The following is an 18,619-nucleotide window of genomic DNA, read 5'->3' on the forward strand; positions in this document are numbered from 1 at the left end:
ACCCAACAATAATAATAACAACAACAATAAAACTTACCTCACAGGATTATTTGGGAATTCAAAAAAGATGATAATGTTTCACCAATAATTTGTAAATAAAAAGTACTATATAAATGTTACTATTATCATGGTAACACTGAATAATAAGCAAAATGTCATTATATTTGCTAGCCCCATAAATACACCATTTCTTCCAAGAATTCTACATACCAGGAAACTTTCCGTGATATAATCCCCAGTGGTCATATTGCAGGATTATATTGCAGGAACTCTATATGGTCCAAGAAGAGTTCTCCTTAATAGCAAATTCATCATTCTAGGAGGTAGAGGCACAAAGTTCAACATAGCAGTGGGTAACCCCATAATAGGTCACTTGGAAATGACCTACCTGTAGTGCCATTATTTTGTGGGGCTCTTTTAGGGTTGTCCCTAGTTAATTGTGAATTTTAAATATCACATGAAGATAATATGCATGGCACACACTTAAGGTAAATGTAAACCACCAATAGTGCTATATTGGCTATGAAGTCTGTTTGAATCACTTGCAAGGACCCAAAGGTAGATGAACACACCCAGCCTGAGCTCCACAAATAAAAGACTAGGTTTGAGGGTTACCTAGTAAAATTGTGGACTCCTAGGCCCTGAAACTGTGCAAGCAGAAACGAAATCATCCTCTGTAAGAAGTATTATAGGAGAGAGTCCCATTTGGGTAGAAGATTGGCTGTAAGGCTTTCAAAGTCAATCTCTATGACTCAAGCTGCTCTGACCAATTTGTGTAACCACACACTGCAACTAATAGCGTGAATAACACATATAAATTTAACTGAAAATATTTCAAGATGCATTCTCTCAGACCATATCAATTGACATTTCCATAATCTGAATACAGTTTCTGCTTATTCCCACAAAAACAATAATTTTTAAATTTTATACCAACCTTTAAAAATATGTGAGGATGCAGTTATTCTTATCCATTGGTAATTGAAATATAGTAGAGGGAAATTAGGAGTCTTAAAAAATAATTATTTCTTTTGGCTCAATAACTCCAGAAATTCTTCTTCTAGGAGTTTATTCTAGAAATGATCAAAGATATTTACAAAGGTTATATGTATAGATATTTAATCAAAAGTTATTTATACTAGTTAAAATTTTTTAATAACCTTCATGTCCAATTTATGCATATTCATATAATACAATATTCTGCAGTCCATTAAAAATAATATTTTATAAAACATTTTATTACCCAAGGGCAATGCTTATGATACATTAAGTTTTAAAAACAAGTTTAAAATCAATAAGACAATGTTATCTCAACTTCGTTTTATATAAATACTATACTAATATTTCTTTTTTCTTTGTATATATACACACATACACACACACAAAGACCCGAAGAGATAAACAAAATATTAATGGTGTTAGCTATCTCTGGGTAACAGAATTATGCATGATTTTCATTATCTTCCTCATTTTTCTACAATAAAAAATAATACCCTGTAGTCAGAAAAATCATAGATGGTATTTTTCTTTTAAAGCTCTCCAAATAAGCCTTTCTGAATCCCATAATCATCATTCAATTCAATAAATATGTTTTGAGGATTAAGTTGTGCTAGTATTTGCTAATGTTCTTTTACCATCTTAATCATTACCATCAAAATAAGATATAACTGATGGAAATTTTGTAATGTTTTATATACTTTGATGCAGCACTTAATTAAATATAATTATTGCTAATGACTGAGTTGCTCTGTTTAATTTATATACACTGTTGAAATATTTATACCATGTAACCTAACATACTTAATATCTTATTTCCCACTGTCTATGTCTTGCACATAAAAAATTCTCCATGTTTCTTAAGGAAAGAATGAAGGGCGAGAAGGAAGAAGGAAGAAGTAAATGTATTTCTTACTAAAATGGGTACAATTGGCCCGGCTGGCGTGACTCAGTGTTTGAGCATCAACCTATGAACCGGGAGGTCACAGTTCAAATCCCGGGCAGGGCACATGCCCAGGTTGCGAACTCGATCTCCATTGTGGGGCATGCAGGAGGCAGCCAATTGATGATGCTCTCTCAGCATTGATGTTTCTATCTCTCTCTCCCTCTCCCTTCCTCTCTGAAATCAATTAAAAAAATTTAAATAAATTAAAATAGGTACAATTGCCTCTTATACTATTTGTATGAAAAACTTAGATATGACTTCTATCATTTCAGCTAATGTCGTGTTTTTCCAGAATAACCCATAGGACAAGTTGGAAACAGAAACTACAGTAATTTTCCAAAGCCTCAGAGTGACAGAGGAAGTGGACAGACACTATCTCAAACGCACCCTGGCTCCCCCAGGCCTCCACAATGGATCCTCTGTTAGATTGGGAAACAGGTGCTATTTGTGACAGCCTGACTTTCCTCAGAATCACCTTGAAAAAAAGCAAAGCACATCAGCAAGGACGTGGCTGAGTACGGTTCTGAGGCCTGGTGTTGGGGTGGCTGTTCCACCCTCCAGCCTGGCATCCTCCACCCCCCTGCAGGGTCCCTTGTCCCAGTGCCAGGGGCCTACAGATGCTGATTACTGGCTACACAAGGCTGGCCGTGTGGTCTGCAGAAACAAAATACCAAATTACACAGACTTAGCAAATATATGTGGAGAACAAAAACAAAAAAACAGTAGGGCAAGAGTTTGGTTTAGGCAGCCTTTTGTTAAATAAACTCAGTCAAATTTGTTTCAGACCATCATGCACAGAGCTGGAAAGTGTGGGGAAGTGAATCTGCTCTTTAAAAAAGCTTCAGTAAACCTTGCTGGAAATAAAATTTAACAAATTGCAGGGGTCTTTTAAATAATGATAGACTATCCATAACAGTTCCATGGCATTTCTGAAGAAACACCCTATATTGAGTCTCACTGTTGGGGCCCAAGCTAAAAGCCATCAGCCAACCTCGATGGAGACAAAGATTGGGTTGAGTAATGGTTTGGGGGGAATATACACCATCAGTCAACATAGGCTGTCGATCTGAGCGATCTGAGTACTTTCTTAAAGAGCCACAAGGCTTTAAGGAGAAGGGCTGGTTTCTATCAGAGCTGATAGTAGTTAATGGGATGAAGGTAGCACAGAAATAGGAAAGTCGGCCTCCTGGATGCACCATTAAAAGTGAAAATCCTCCCTGCTATCTGCAATTGGTTTTGAAATCCTCACGACTAGACATCAGAAACGTTAGACGTTAGTATACCGTTCAGGGATAAAGCACACGTCTGATGTTCAGAGCGGAAGTTTTCCAGGTGAAGACAAAGCCCCTAAACAAACAAAAAAGCTCCCTCAGCCGTATTAGAAATCTCACCCATATAAATTCTTCATTGCTTAAAATGACAGGCTGAAAGCAAACCACATGTAGCTTGCTTCCTTGGCCGTGTGGCAGCTGTTAAATCCCTGCCTTCCTAGGAAGTGACCTCATAAGAAAATCTTATAACACTGTCATGTGGGGAAATCCTCATAACATTCGGGTTAATGCGCTTACACCAGAGGAGAAGTCTCCGAGAACGTTTAATAATCAGAAAGTCCCAGGGGGATTTGATGTCAGCCAGGTCACGGATGGATTTCTCTCGGTGCACATCTGGGAAGTTCTGTGGCATATTCCATAGCAGGCCACGTGGCTTAATAGTTAAAATATAGGGCTGACTGTTACGAGAGTTTGGGGATCATATAGCAACTGAGCTATTGACCGATGAGCTGACCCTAGACAAATCATGACCTTGTGGTACTTCAGTCAGTTTAGCTGTAAAATTGGGCACGAAGGCCAGACTTTACCAAAACCAGATGTTCTTCAGCTCTGTTCTTCAGCGAACATCCTTTTTTAATGTGGCTGTCAAGTCTCGATATTTCTCATACATAGAAAGGCAATGGCATATAGTCTACTCTCCTAGCAAGACTCGGGCAAGACAAGGTCCAAAGATGGTAGCCTGACCTGGCCCACACCCCAGTGCTCTCCTGCCTGGCCAAGCTCAGGTCTCTCAGAGAAGTTTCAGCAGCTTTCACAGTGTACAGGTGTGAGTGAGTTATCTATAATAATAAAAGCATAATATGCTAATTAGACTGGACGTTCTTCCGGATGACCTGCCAGACGAAGCTGGGGCTGCAAGGGAAGCCCAGGTCCTGGGTACCAGAGGGAAGCCAGTGCCAGCAGCTGGGGGAAGGAAGGCCTACCCTTGCACGAATTTCATGCATCGGGCCTCTAGTAACTAGAATAATTTCTGTGTCCCTAACAGAAGCCCTGGAAGAGGCATAAGTCACAGAAAGGCCACAAATCACAGCATAGAGATTCACACTGCCCTTCCTTTATTTTTCTAAGTTCTGGGTCAATCACAGAGAAAGGTGACAGATACCAGCTTCCTTCTTATAAACACAACAGAACCACTTTGTGCTGAGGAACTAAAAAAAGCTTCATGGGGGTACTTTCTGAAAGATAAGTCAGGATTTCAATCAGCTAACCAACAATTAAAGAAAAGGCCTTAAACCTACAACAAAGGATTGGCAAACAAATATATGTGTGTGCTTCCTCAGTCCAAACATATGTCTATAACATGTATTTATATGCATAAATGTATATGTAGATGATAGACAGATAGATACAACCACATACTGTTTACACTTAAATGACTTTGACTGGCTGATTAGTCAACAAATGATCAACCCTCATCGCATCAGGTAAGATTACTTCTGAAATAGTTTACTATTCCCCTGATTAGTATTCTCCAAACTGGTGGAGGAGCAGGTCTCTGTTTTCTGAATTTCCTTCCCATTCAAGTGTCACAAGCTGTTAGTGGCCCGTGCAGATCTCATCTGGGCTCTGAACTGAGGGTTTCAAGAAGCAGAGAACGCCCCTCGTTAGACCTCACGGGAGCCAGACGGCAGGAAGACTTTCCATGGGGCCCTAAGCCAGGCAAAAGGAGCCCTACCATGGGGCAAAGCTTCCTTTAATACAACAGCTCCCCTCTGCTCAGCTCTCTCACTGCCCCGGCAAGTGGCAGCCAAGGCCACGCATGCCAGATTCCTGCTGTGGGGAAGGAAGCCACAGCCATTCCAACCGGGCCAAACACCCGTAACCTCCCCCTTACTGACTTAAAGCAATCAAGGGCAGACTGTAACATTCAAAACCGGATGGTTGGCTCTCCCATTCCTGGCAACTGGAACCACACATTTCATTAAAAAATGCAGTTGACTCCAAAATCCAAGAGTTATCCATCTGTACCCTCAACCAGAAATATAAATAAACAGAAGGATCGTGCATTTTGCTAATCTCTTTGAGAACTGTTGACTCTTGGCTGCTGGTGGGTAAATGCTCATTTTTTAATCAATAGTGGCAAAACATGACAAACCATACTTTTGGACTACAAAACTCAGCCTGAACCAGTGTTAGAAAGAAAGGGTTGCCCCCCAGTGCTGTACTTCTGTTAGAACTTCTAAGGCAATTAGGTAGACATGAAAAGTTAACAGTCACTCCTCATAGATGACCCAAGAGGAAGGAATAGTCTGGACAGTAACAAAAAACAGAGGTACTTATGGGGTGAAACTATACTGCCCTTTGGCTTTTGCCCCTGCTTTGTGAAGAAGCCCTATCTATATATATAATCTATATATATATAAGGCTAATATGCAAAGTGTCCTCTCAGGAGTTCGATGAGGAGAACAGGAGTTCAATTGCTCACTATGACATGCGCTGACCACCAGAGGGTGGCATGGAACATGGCGGGTGACCAGCGGCAGCGGTGGGGTGCTGAGGGAGCAAAGGAAGGAGGAGGTGGGGGTGGGGGCAGGAGGGGGAACCTTGTGGTGGCAGCTCACTGGTGGTGAGGGAAGGAGGAAGTGGGGAGGAGTGGAGGTGGGGAGGTGGGGAGGTGGGGAGGTGGGGAGGTGGGGAGGTGGGGAGGCGGGAAGGCGGGGAACCTGATCAGCCCTGATCTCCAGCCAGGCCTAGGGACCCTACCCATGCATGGATTTGGTGCACCGGGCCTCTAGTAGAAATATAGGACAAGTAACTGCAGGAGGGTGCCCATCAGACACCATTATGCCAGCTCCCAGGTGACATGAATGTACAGCACAAAATTTGGAACTAAAAGAAAATACTCTTCTGTGAAAAACATTGACATTTACAGATTGTTACATTTTTAGCAGCTCTTTGAGCATGTGATCATGTGGCAGAGGCAGCTGCCTCAAGCAGTTTGCTGCTCCGTGGGGAAACCTCCACCCAGGGAGCCAGAGCTGTTGTCACAGACGCCACAATGACATTATCACTGAGGGCAGCAGAACACGGTGGCCGGGATCATTGTGCCTGAGAAACTCAAAATTCTGCTTGAAAACGCCCCATTTGGCTTTCTTTAGACACAGGCATTGGCTCTTTCCGGCTTGTCTCAGCTGCCACTTGAGCCCAAGTATTTCTTGTGATGTGAGATCATTCAGCCAGAACCTGGAGCAGCCGCCCGGCCCCGTTGCACGAAGCAATAAGATGGACTCTGTCGCGTTCTTTACAGAGAAGAACTGGGTTCGATCCATTTTGCTATGCTCCCTATAAAACCGAGTTCACCTTTTAAACTGTCTGGGGGTTTGACCTATTACAAATATGAGCAGGTAAAACTCTTTGGGCCCACAGTGTAAAACAAACAAACAAACAAACACCTCTAGGACTTGGGATCTAACTGTAGGAAACACAGGGACACTGCATACACTGTGGGGAGATTTTGAAACATCTGGGTATCAAGTCTCAGCAAAAGAGTCCCCCTGTTCACTGTCCGCCAGGCTGAGACTCAAGGGTGAGTCGAATTGGTGACATTCTAACGTGGACCGTGGTTATGGAAGGTTAGCCAATACACAATTCACCTTACACCCGGGCGCCAATTCTACGTAGAACTCATTTGTACACTTGAAGAGGCCAGGTATCGCTGGATAATAATGCATCCTGTACACTGCCTCTGGTAGCCGTAGGTAGCTGAGGCTGTTGATAAACGTGTCAGCCTTGGTTTTCTTCCAAGCAAAGGCTTCGGACTGTCAGTCTCAAAGTTCAAAATGAGTAAGAATCACCCGGAGAGTTTGATATGCATGCAAGTTGCAGTAGGTCTAGAACAGTGGTTCTCAACCTCGGCTGCACATTAGAATTAGATAAGGGTAGCTGGGCCTCGGAGGATGAGGCCCAGAAATCAGGATTTTAAAAAGATTCCCAGGTGATTCTAATGTGCAGCCGAGGTTGAGAACCACTGGTCTAGAACCATGGTCAGCAAACCAAGGCTCGCAAGCCACATGCAGCTCTTTGGCCCCTTGAGTGTGGCTCTTCCACAAAATACCACATGCGGGCACACACATACAGTGCGATTGAAACTTCATGGCCCATGCGCAGAAGTTGGTATTTTGTGGAAGAGCCACACTGAAGGAGCCAAAGAGCCGCATGTGGCTCGCGAGCCTCGGTTTGCTGAGCCGCAGTTTGCCAACCACGGGTCTGGAATGAAGCCCAGGCCTATTGGGTTCAACAAATCTTCCATGTGATTCTCACACGCAGGGGCTGTAAAACACACCTGTTGAAACAGAGACGTGATGTTCCAGGACCCCAGGAACACCTGGGTTCTAAGCACCTGAGATGCGAGTCCGTCTCTAATAAAAGGATCGACTAGCTCTTAAATTCAGGAAATATCTTCTTGCGCCAGAGTAACCTGAGTGAAGGTGAAAAATTTCCTAAAGAATCCTATTATCAATGGCATCGGTAGGACCCTGGCATTTACTCAGCAGCCCAGACACATTCGCAGAGGCAGAGTGTGAAGGTCGGATGGCAGTTCACTTAAATTTAGGGAAATCTAAGACATGGGAAGCCATTTATTTTACAGTCAAATTTTGTCAAAACAATTTCTGGTACATCCTGCACCCTGCGTGTTTATAAAATCCTTTCTATAGGAAAGAAGTTTATTCAGGACCCACCCGCGATAGCACTGCCCACTTCCAGTTAGTGTCTTCTCCGCTCTATCAAGCTGCCCTGGTTGGAGTTCCACCGCTGGTTGCCTAGTGCTTCATCCCGGAACAAATGATGCGTACATCACAGGACAGCCAGACTGATGTGAGCTCAGAAGGCACCTGTATGAAGCTTTTAAAAGAACAGTACTAAGTTTTACTAGACGTGACAAACCTTATAAAAGTTAAATAGTGTCACACTTTCTAAGCATTTCATTTAATACAACTGAACACATGGAGGGCACTGAGGATGAGATTTAATTTTTTCCAGATGCGGATTTAACAACACACAAAAGCTGCAGTCCCAGATTGCTAATTTCCCGCCATGTGGTAGCCATTGAGTTGCATTTTTTAAAACACTTACCAAATTACAGGTTCGAGTTTCAGAGGCAGCAGCTAGGAGTAGGTTTGGGGTGCTGGGGGTCCCTCTGGCTTAGTGCTGGGCCTCATGAAGCAGCAGTAAATCCTGGCCGTATTTCCCTGACAGCACTCACTGGTTTTCCTAGGAATGAAATGCGAGTTTGCAAAACCAAATGCTAAAGTCCTTCTGAAAACAGATTTGATGGCTGGGGCTCCATGCAGTTCTGACCATTCTGAGCCACCTATGGCCATGCAGTCCAGCGTCTAAGAACATCGACGCATGACAAGGCGTTCCAAGAAATCCTCACCAGCAACTTGAAAGTGAGCTTAATTGCTCACTCTTAATGGCTCGTTCTTGAAAAGTGACCTCAGACATGTCATTTAACCTCTTCTTTGTTTGTGTACATTTATATCTTTAACCAGGACAATAATAATTGGCTTCATTTTTATTTCACAAAAGAGAACAGAGTTAGATGGTCAAGTTAGAGGAATAACACCTCCCAGTACCAACTAAAGTTTATCTGCTATAACCGCAAACAAGGGAACATGGATCTTCTAGAGCGGGAAAGGCCATGGTTCTCTTTATTTATTCATTCTCATCTTATTCTAAAACAGCTTTGAGTAACTGAATCAATTCATAGAAAAAACCCTTAGAGAGGGACAAAACCCCATGCCAGGGTGTGCAGGTCCAGTAAGTGAAGACACAAGTCAGTCACTCCCAGCGGCACCAGCTAATGTGATAAATGCACCTGAAGGCATTGTGAAACCTTTAAAGCCCCAGGCAAATGTTAGTAATTATTACTTATCCGGTGACACTAACCAGGGCCTACATCTGGATTCTATGCTCAGAAACAAAGATATCGCACTGTACACCTATGCAATGATTCATGTCTATCTGGCCCAGAAGAAAAACTACCCTTTCAAAATCATTAACTCCTGGGGAAACATATTACATCTCCCAGAACCAATTATAGTTAATTCTCCTGAGTTCAGATGGTTTGGGACCAAATCTATTTCACACATAACTGAATACTCTAGACAACTAACCCAGGGAAACTCAAATATATACCTGGGCTCTCTGCGGGGCCTCATAACACAGCATGGGCAACAAGCACAGCAGTCCAATTTTCAGGCTTGCAAAATTAGTGGCAATGACCTTAAGAGCAGGGGGTGGGGCAGGGGGGCTGTCCAATGAGAAAGCCTGCCTGCCACGGCTCCGAATTTGTCTCTGCCGTCCCTCTGCCAAAAGTGTACAATGGAATCAAAAGCCATCTACACTTCCACTCAAGTGGAGAAAATGTGGATCCTCATCTTCTATGACTAATTGAGCCTTTCTCAAACCTCCATCATACCCAGTTACCAAGGGAGAGTTGGAAAATAATACTTTCAACTTTGTCTCAATCTTTTATACTTCAAATAGCAACTAGCAACTCTTAGCAACAGGCTCTGTCTTTGTGGGGATAATGTTCAGTCTTTCAGGCACCCACACTGGTGGCCCGTGGAGATGGCCGCAAACAGTGCAAGGAGGGCGCTTTGGATCTGAGTGGGTCCTTTAGATCTTTGCTGATTTCTGCTGCAGAGCCACCAGCCTGTCATGCTCCCTGGTCCCTGGACATGATTTCTGCTAAGATATGCCTGGTGAGGTTGTGACTTATTCTCTTGTCCTGGTCAGTACCTGGTGGGGCTGCTGATCCTTTCCTCACGCCCTCTGTCTCATCCATGGCCCCCGTCTGTCTCCTGAAGGACCATCTCCTGGAGGGTCACCGCCACTTACCATGGTGAGCCCTGGAAGCAAGACCCTGGCTATCAACAGAGCTAGTGACCACCCACCTTCCCCAGATGGCCAGCGGATCCAGGCACTGACTCCAGCTCCCCCTCCCTGACCTCCCTCTGTGACAGTCCCACGATGGTAAAGGTCGCCCTGCACTTGGTCTCCCTACCAAACTTCAAAAGAGGAAGCAGGAGAAACGCCTCTCTGCCTTTGGCTTTCCTGTCCCCTAACTAATGACCCTTCTTCTGAGCTCAGCTGGGGGGAGGGGAGGAGAGACATGATTCTTGCACGGCACCTCTTGTTTACCCTGCCTCTCTCTTCCTCTCCCTGTGGGAGATTCCCAGGCTCTGAGATAAAGGGCTTCTCTGATGTCCTGTTCTGATTCTCTTCACCCCATGATTTACAATAAAACTCTATGTTCAAGCCAGAGCACAGATACCTTCACGGAAGCTCAAGTAATTTAGAAAACTCATTTCTACCTCTCCAAACCCCGGCTTTTCAGCTTGTGGGAGAATCGGAAATCCTATTTTGGATAGCAGAAGCAGAACATTGCTTCTATAATAATCTTATTGCTTGCTGAAGCAAATGAATTCCTCTGAATGAAAAAGAAAAGCATAGTGATGGATTTCCAACTATTAGCTCCACCACAGGAAGATAGTCAAAGATTCCAAAGGAAGAGACAGCAATCTACTTCATCCCCACACACACACACAGGGAGCCTTGGCAAATTCCTTCCCTCTATCACACAGCCCACCCTGCCCTCACATATGCAGATGCACACACACACACACACACACACACACCTACTCTCAGCCACTTCGTTCAAATGCTCTTCAGAAATGGGAGATCGTATTATGCATTCCATCCAATGTCAGTGTACCACTGATAACTAGGTTATGACATGTGTCTCTAATAACCAATTTCATGACATCCCTCAGGCATACACTCCATCCTAATTTGATTCTAATTCTGATTTCGTATGGTCCTAAACTTTTTACATTCTAATTCTGAATTGTTACATTCCCATTAGTGTCAGACCTTAAGGTTTCCTTCTCTTTCTTTTATCATAATACACCCAATGCTCTGAATCTCAGAATTTTCTGAATGAACAGCATAAACACAAGCAAACAATTTTTTAAAATATATTGTTATTGATTTCAGAGAGGAAGGGAGAGGGAGAGAGAGATAGAAACATCAATGATGAGAGAGAATCATTGCCCGGCTGCCTCCTGCACTCCCCTACTGGGGATCGAGCCCGCAACCCGCCCATGTGCCCTTGACCAGAATCAAACCTGGGACCCTTCAATCCTCAGGCCAATACTCTATCCACTGAGCAAAACCAACTAGGGCAGAAGCAAACAATTTTTGACATGAAGTAAAATTACAGGAGTTTATAGCCAAACCCCTTAATATTTCTAAAATATAAAGAGCATAGTCAAATCTTACCTCTACTCAGCAGTATAGTGTGTGTTCTTAGACTATAGCAAATTTATTAATTATACTAGAGGCCTAATGCATGAAAATTCATGCAAGAGTAGGCCTTCCTTACCCTGGCTGCCAGCACCAGCTTCCCTCCAGCACCCGGGACCCAGGCTTCCCTTCTCCAGCCTCCAGCAGGCACCCAGGACCCTGACCAGCTTCCTTCAGGCCCCAGCTTTGTCAGGAAGGACGTCTGGATGTTCAGAAGGTCATTCGGCTGTCCAGTCTAATTACCATATTACCCTTTTATTATTATAGATTACATTTTCTACCCCAAGTGCTAAGAATAAGAGAAAGGAATAAAATTTTACCCTAAAGAACAGATTTAGGAGGTTAATTATTCAGATGATATCCTCAAATATGTACCTCATTCTGATACAGTCACCTGAATTTATGGATAATCTTGGTGTAAGGCAGAAAATTAGTCATTTTTCTTTTATAAAAATAGATACACATCATTTTGGCCATCTTAAGTAAAATTTGGAGTGAAAGGCATTCTAAATCCAGTTTAATCCCACAAAAATTGTCCTCCTGGTAGACCTACTACCCAGATCTTTGTCTTTAATGCCATTCCCCACTAAAAGAAACCAGGGTTCCTTAAAGAAATGGCTCATCTAAGGGCTGGGGTAGAGTGCATACTAGATGCACCTAGAACACCTTGTTATGACAAAAAGTAAGAAAGTACTTCAAAAAATGATGGGGCCGCACAAGGACGCAGGAGGCTGTTGGGAGATGTTCCTGTGGGGCCAACTCTGGGAGAATTTTAAGCACAAAATAATTAAGGGCAATAAGGAATTATAGGCCACTGAAAACACAGAGGAATGAGTCCAAACAAATAAGAAATAGATAAACAAATCAGTGGGAAAGAAGGAGGGCTCTTGCTTAGTAGAATGCTGAATGTTGATTGGTTAATGTGGAGGGAGTGGTGAATCTAGAAAATCATCATTTTGCAGCCATCCTAGTAAAATTTAGTTCAGACATGAATCCCAAATAGATACCAAATTGCAGGGAAATTTTTCATGAACAGTAGAATATTTTGCATGGTCTCTCCAGATAGCTTCTTTGTTGCGAAGGGAAGAAAAACAGTACAGGGATAAACTGGAAAGACCAAAATTAACATCAACATCAAGGGGCAGATGGACACCATGAGCTTCCAAAGGACACACGTCGCTTCTGGCCTGAAATGCATAACCTAAATGAGGCCAGGAGAAACCATCGGACAAACCCAGGATAAGAAACATTCTCTTTTTTTTTAAAGAGACTATTCTTCAAACTGTCAATGTCATAAAAGGCAAAAATAGGCTGTGGAAATGTTCCAGATTAAAGAAGACTAAAGAGACATGACAATATATTCCTAAACTAGATCATGTGCTGCAAACGGGTGTAGGGGGAGGCTATGAAGGACATTATTGGGTCAGCTGAAAATATTAAAATATGGATAGTGGCTTAGATAAATCATTGTAGAAATATTAAATATAGTAAAGTTGATGACTGTGCCATATTTAAGAGGATATCCTAATTCTTTGGAAATACCAACTGAAGATTTTAGGGCCATGATGAATGTAACTTACTCTCAAATGGTATAGGATTTTTTTAAAAAAGGATTTTTTTTTTTTTTATATTTTATTGATTTTTTACAGAGAAGAAGGGAGAGGGATAGAGAGTTAGAAACATCAATGAGAGAGAAACATCGATCAGCTGCCTCCTGCACACCCCATATTGGGGATGTGTCCGCAACCAAGGTACATGCCCTTGACCAGAATCGAACCAGGGACCCTTCAGTCCTCAGGCCGATGCTCTATCCACTGAGCCAAACCAGTTAGGGCTAAAGAAGGATTTAAATTACATGCACATACAGTAGAAAAAAGGAAAAGAGAGAGCAATCAAATGCTAAAGCAGATGGAAAAAAATGTTAACAATTGGATAAAGTATATACAGGGGTTCTATGCACTTCTTATTCTCTTAACATTTCTGTAAATTTAAAACTATTTTCCAATAAAATGTTTTAAGACTCCTCTCATTCCCTTATTTGGCAGCTTTATTTCAACCTACACTTTATGAAAAAACTCATACCGGACCATGAATAAGTAAGGTACATTTCACAATACTGTTAAATAAATTTTAACAAGAAACCAAGAAAAAAATTAAAGTTAAAGGGGAAATTCAATATTTGAGAAACAAACCACAGATTTACATATAAAACCAGGAGCCCTTACTTGATCTGAAAAATAAAGCTAAAATCTAATGTGAAAAGAAGGTGAAATATAACATAAAAATAAAAAACTAACACAAAGCATAAATGGGTAAATAGCTCTTGGACAAAGCTTGCATTTCTTGGCCACGCGGATTAGAACATGAAAGCACTATATTCTTGCTTAAATGATCAAGGTTCTGTTAGAAGTCTGTGGTAAAATCTCATGACACTTTTTCAGATAAAAGTCAGTGTTCACCCCTGTCACTTCCACAACCACAATCATCCCCGAGGACTGAGGAAGTGCCTCTCTACAAGCAACAATTTTCTAACTTATTACACGAGAGAGCCTTCCTGGCACCTTATAGACCGTGGGTAATCACCAGCCCAGAACACGTCAATCATCCATTTAAGATGCAAAACTCTACTACAGTGTGAAGACTATGGAGACATAAGCTCCCTGTGGGCAGGTCAATTGTGGATATACAGGATCCTTATCTAGTGACCTAGCATCTAACTTGATTTATCCTAACACTCAGGACCAGGCCCAAGGGTTCTTCTGGGACAGAAGACACCCTTGAGGTAAAAGCAATCCTACAGCACCGTTTAGGATTCTGTCAGTCGTTGGGTTCAGTTGGGTGGTTCTTCTGCTCCATGTGACAGCAGCTGAGACTGAGTCATCTGGGGTTCAGGGCTGGAATATCCAAAATGGCTCACTCACACAGGTGGCCGGGTGCCAGCTATTGGTTCTGAGTTCATCAGGGGCACTACCAGAGCATTTTGATTCTCTACCATGTGACCTCTTGGGCTTCTCAGAATATTTCCTAGAGTGAAGTTCTCAAGAGGAACCATTCCAAGAGGAAGAAAGCAGGAGCCTCTTAAGGCCTGGGCTTAGCAGTCCCAGAATGATATTTGTATCACATTCTATGGGTCCAAGCAGTCACAGGGCATTGATGACTCAAGTGGAGATGTATGTTCTGCCTCCAGAATAAAGCAAGCACATGCAGAGAAAGGAGGGATGTTGGGGACCATCTCAGAGATTACCATCACACTGCACAACTGCTGCCTGGCATCCTGCTAATCCCAGTTCCCTGAGATTCTCTTGTGAGTCCACCATGGAATCAGGGTCAGCCCAAACTCCCCAAATTGCCTGATCCTTGACCTCATTTTTCTGGCGATCCTGGGATTCTGCACCCACAAGCCCTAAAGAAGAGTCATGGTCTACTTACTCACATTAAAATACATATATTTCTTTAAAATTCCTTCCTGAAAACTGATCTTTCAATTGATCACCCTTACCCATTTTAATTGTCCCAGTGCCAGATAAGTGTCTTATCTGTTCCCTGCAGGTCTTCTCATCTGCCAGTCCTTATAAATTAGCATGTCAAAAACTCACATTTAGAAATTCCGCCTTCAATTAAAAAGCTATACTTCAAAGCAGACATCATTAGTAAATGGTGCAATTTCATTACATGGCTGAAACTACCTTTTGCCAGTAAAAAGAAAACACTCACTAGTAATACTTCAGAGCTGGCCTTAACCTCTTATAAAATACAAAAGATAAGGCAGAAAAGGAGGAAAAGATGTTTCTAATCTGTATTAAATCTATCCCCACTGTGAGTAAACCACTTCTTTATAGTTATAAGAGTTTTCCTATAAGTGCATGGCACTGCCTTTGAAAAACTATTGCTTCATAAATAGCTCTAAATTTCTCCATTTTTTATTAGTGAGGGACAAAATTCTCAGCAAATAGATTCAGATGGTAGCCATTCTCAGTATGAATCTGAGGACATGGCTCGGTGCAAGGTCAGACTGAATTAGTGTGGCCGGGACCCTGCAGGCCAGGTCTGGTCTGGCTCCAAGGAGGAATGAACCCCTCAGATGGAGCATCCGTCTCTGCCAGTGGAGGAAAGCTACCCCCCACTATGGTTGTGCTGGCCACCGACAGTGCTCAGATACTCCGGGAAAAATCTGACGTCATCTCCTACTTTAAGTAACATCTGCTTGTTACCACCAGACACAACAAGCTGTAAAAGATGATTTCAAAATTCTGGGGCTGAAAGGGGGATAGAAAGTATAAAAAGGATTTCTTATATAGAGACCAAATGTGAAAGAGTTACAGAAAAAAAAGTATATATATGTATGCTTGAAGTTAGAAGACCTCAGTAAAAGTATGATTACCATATCCTTATGATAATTTGCAACCACATAACTGGACATTATATATGTTGCCCTGTGCTCTGTATTGCTTAGTCCTCGTGTCTCCCACCCTCTTTTTAAAAGTCTGATTTTGTGCACTACTTTTATTTTTTTAAAGCATTTTCACATTTTACCCATGCGGTCCTGAGAGGACACCAGGACAGGAATTACTACACTCAATTTACAAAGGAGAAAGCTGAAACTACAAATCTTAGAATCAGGCCTCTAAAATGAGTTGATGTTGAAACTTCCTTTAAAGGACCAAACCTAAGCCGTTAATTTGCACACATACTGAGTTTGCTTTTTCACTATGTAATATTATACCCTCAAAACAGAATGCAAAAGACATCTTGGAACAAATTAAAACAGAACTGCCTCATGTGGACACTGGGAATTAGACTTTCTACCACATTAAGTGCAAATTATTCTATCAAAAATATAGTATCTTTTATCATAAATATAATAATCATTGAAAAGTACAAAGTGTCATCATCACCATTACAACAATATGGTGATTACCAGAGGGCATGGGGATGGGGAGAGGTAAAAAAAAGGGTAAAGGGGGGATAAATGGTGGTGGAAGGAGACTCGACTTGGCATGGTAAACATAGAACATAATATACAGATCATGTATTATAGAATTACACAGCTGAAATTTATATAACTTTATTAACCAATGTCACCCCTATAAAGTTACTAAAAATAAAATTTCACAAAATTTTAGAATTCACTGCCCACTGCTCAGTGATACCAACAATTACCTTTAGTGATGAGATTAAGTGAAGTAACGATCATTTATTGTATTAACCATGCTGATGTTACAATCTGGATAATCTATTTTGAGAGGAGGATAATGGACTTTTAATTTCTAAATTAATCTCCACAAAGACTCAGAGCCCCCTGTGGTGTGCAACTTGGATTTCTACTAATGATCTAAAGGACAGCTGCCATCCCACCGAATGAAGGCAGGCATAGGTGAGGACAGGGGTCTGAGATTATCAGCACGATGCCAAATTGATTAATCTTGCCGGAACTAAGGCAACCTGAATAGACCAGCAGGATCCAAAACTGCTTTAACATGTGTTCTCACTGCCCGGCCGACATGGCTCTGTGGTTGAACATCAACCTATAAACCAGGATCACAGCGGGCTCGATCCCCTGTGTGGGGCGTGCAGGAGGCAGCTGATCAATGATTCTCATCATTGATGTTTCTGTCTCTCTCTCCCTCTCCCTTCCTCTCTAAAATCAATACAAATATATTTTTAAAATAAAATGTGTTCTCACCAAAACAGCCCGCTTTGGCCAGCAAGGTGGACATGAATTCACCAAGTTGGTGTCGCTGCAGCCACACAGTGTCAAAACAGAGGCAACACCTCTCACACCTCTCGTGTTCTCCCCCACTATTTTCATGGACTTCACTTTTTTTACTTTCAAGTCCAACTTCTATATCCTCTATTTTGGCATTTTACATTTTATTTATCATTCCCTTTTCTCTAAAAGCAGGGAAGCAACTTTGCAAAAAGTAGTAAAATAATGAAAATAAACTGGAAGCAATGTTTTGGATAAAATTCCAGTAACATTTAAAGGAAATTGCTCTAATATAAATTCATACCTGTGCTAGCACCATCTCATAGATCAGGGAGTAGACAGTTGGTGACGTTGATGGGATATTGATTCCAGCAGGAAAATAAGGGGCTACAAAACAAAAGATGATTAACATGAAATCGTTGAGTGAAGCAAAGTCTTAATATACTGGGAGTTGTTAAACTAAACAGAGACCGGGTAAAAGGACTCAGGTCTCAGATCACTTATGCCAGAACTCCTTTTCATTATATATTAAAGTTTTCCTGTGTGTTTTTACTCTCCTGTATATTATCAATCCATATTCACCCAGTGACAAACATCTGAAATTTACATGTGGGGAGAAGTAACCAAATCTGGGACACATCATTAATTAGAGAGATAGCAACGCAGAAAGTAATGGCAACAGGGCCTTAACAACCTAGAAGTACTATCAGAAAATACAGCTTTTCTTTATTTCTTTCATGTCACAAAATCCCACTAATGTTTTGCTACGATACCAGGTGCAACATTTTTTATAAATGCTGCTGCAATGTAGTTTTACAGGTTGATTTGTTGCTTAAAATATGCAGTGCTCAACAAACAGATATATTTCTAAAATATTCTTTATGTAAAGTTCCAGAGCCAAGTATTATTTGGGTCAAAGTTACCCTACAAAGGAAACACACTTCCCATTTCCTCCACCCCTCCAGACACATTCCACCACCACCATCACCATCATCATCACCACCATCTCCACCACCACCATTTCTGCCACTACCACCATGATCACCACCAGCACCACCACCATCTCCACCATTACTACCACCTCCACCATCACCATCACCACCACCACCATGATCACCACAACTACCATCATCATCACCACCATCTCTACCACCATCATCATCACTACCACCACCATCATCATCTCTACCACCACCAACACCAACATCACCACCACCACCACCATCACCACCACCATCTCCACCACCAACAACAACAACTCAATTCCTGCTAAGATACTACCAAAGAAGTTTCCTTTGCCCAGAAAACCAGGCACTACTGAAGTATTAC

At 42.0% G+C, this 18,619-nt stretch overlaps 1 long non-coding RNA gene across 1 annotated transcript; it reads right to left on the reverse strand.

The window, feature by feature from the left end:
• Positions 1–227: 227 nt before the first annotated feature.
• Positions 228–17,674, reverse strand: LOC139004851 (uncharacterized). Its single transcript, XR_011470620.1, has 5 exons — positions 17,595–17,674; positions 8,347–8,484; positions 7,953–8,115; positions 938–1,073; positions 228–316 (listed from the first exon to the last, which is right to left on the reverse strand). It is a non-coding gene; the product is annotated as an uncharacterized lncRNA (long non-coding RNA).
• Positions 17,675–18,619: the final 945 nt, after the last annotated feature.

This window comes from Myotis yumanensis, unplaced genomic scaffold (assembly GCF_028538775.1).
Source record: "Myotis yumanensis isolate MYYU_CA2020_CCGP unplaced genomic scaffold, mMyoYum1.0.hap1 SCAF_3, whole genome shotgun sequence".
NCBI classification, from domain to species: domain Eukaryota; kingdom Metazoa; phylum Chordata; class Mammalia; order Chiroptera; family Vespertilionidae; genus Myotis; species Myotis yumanensis.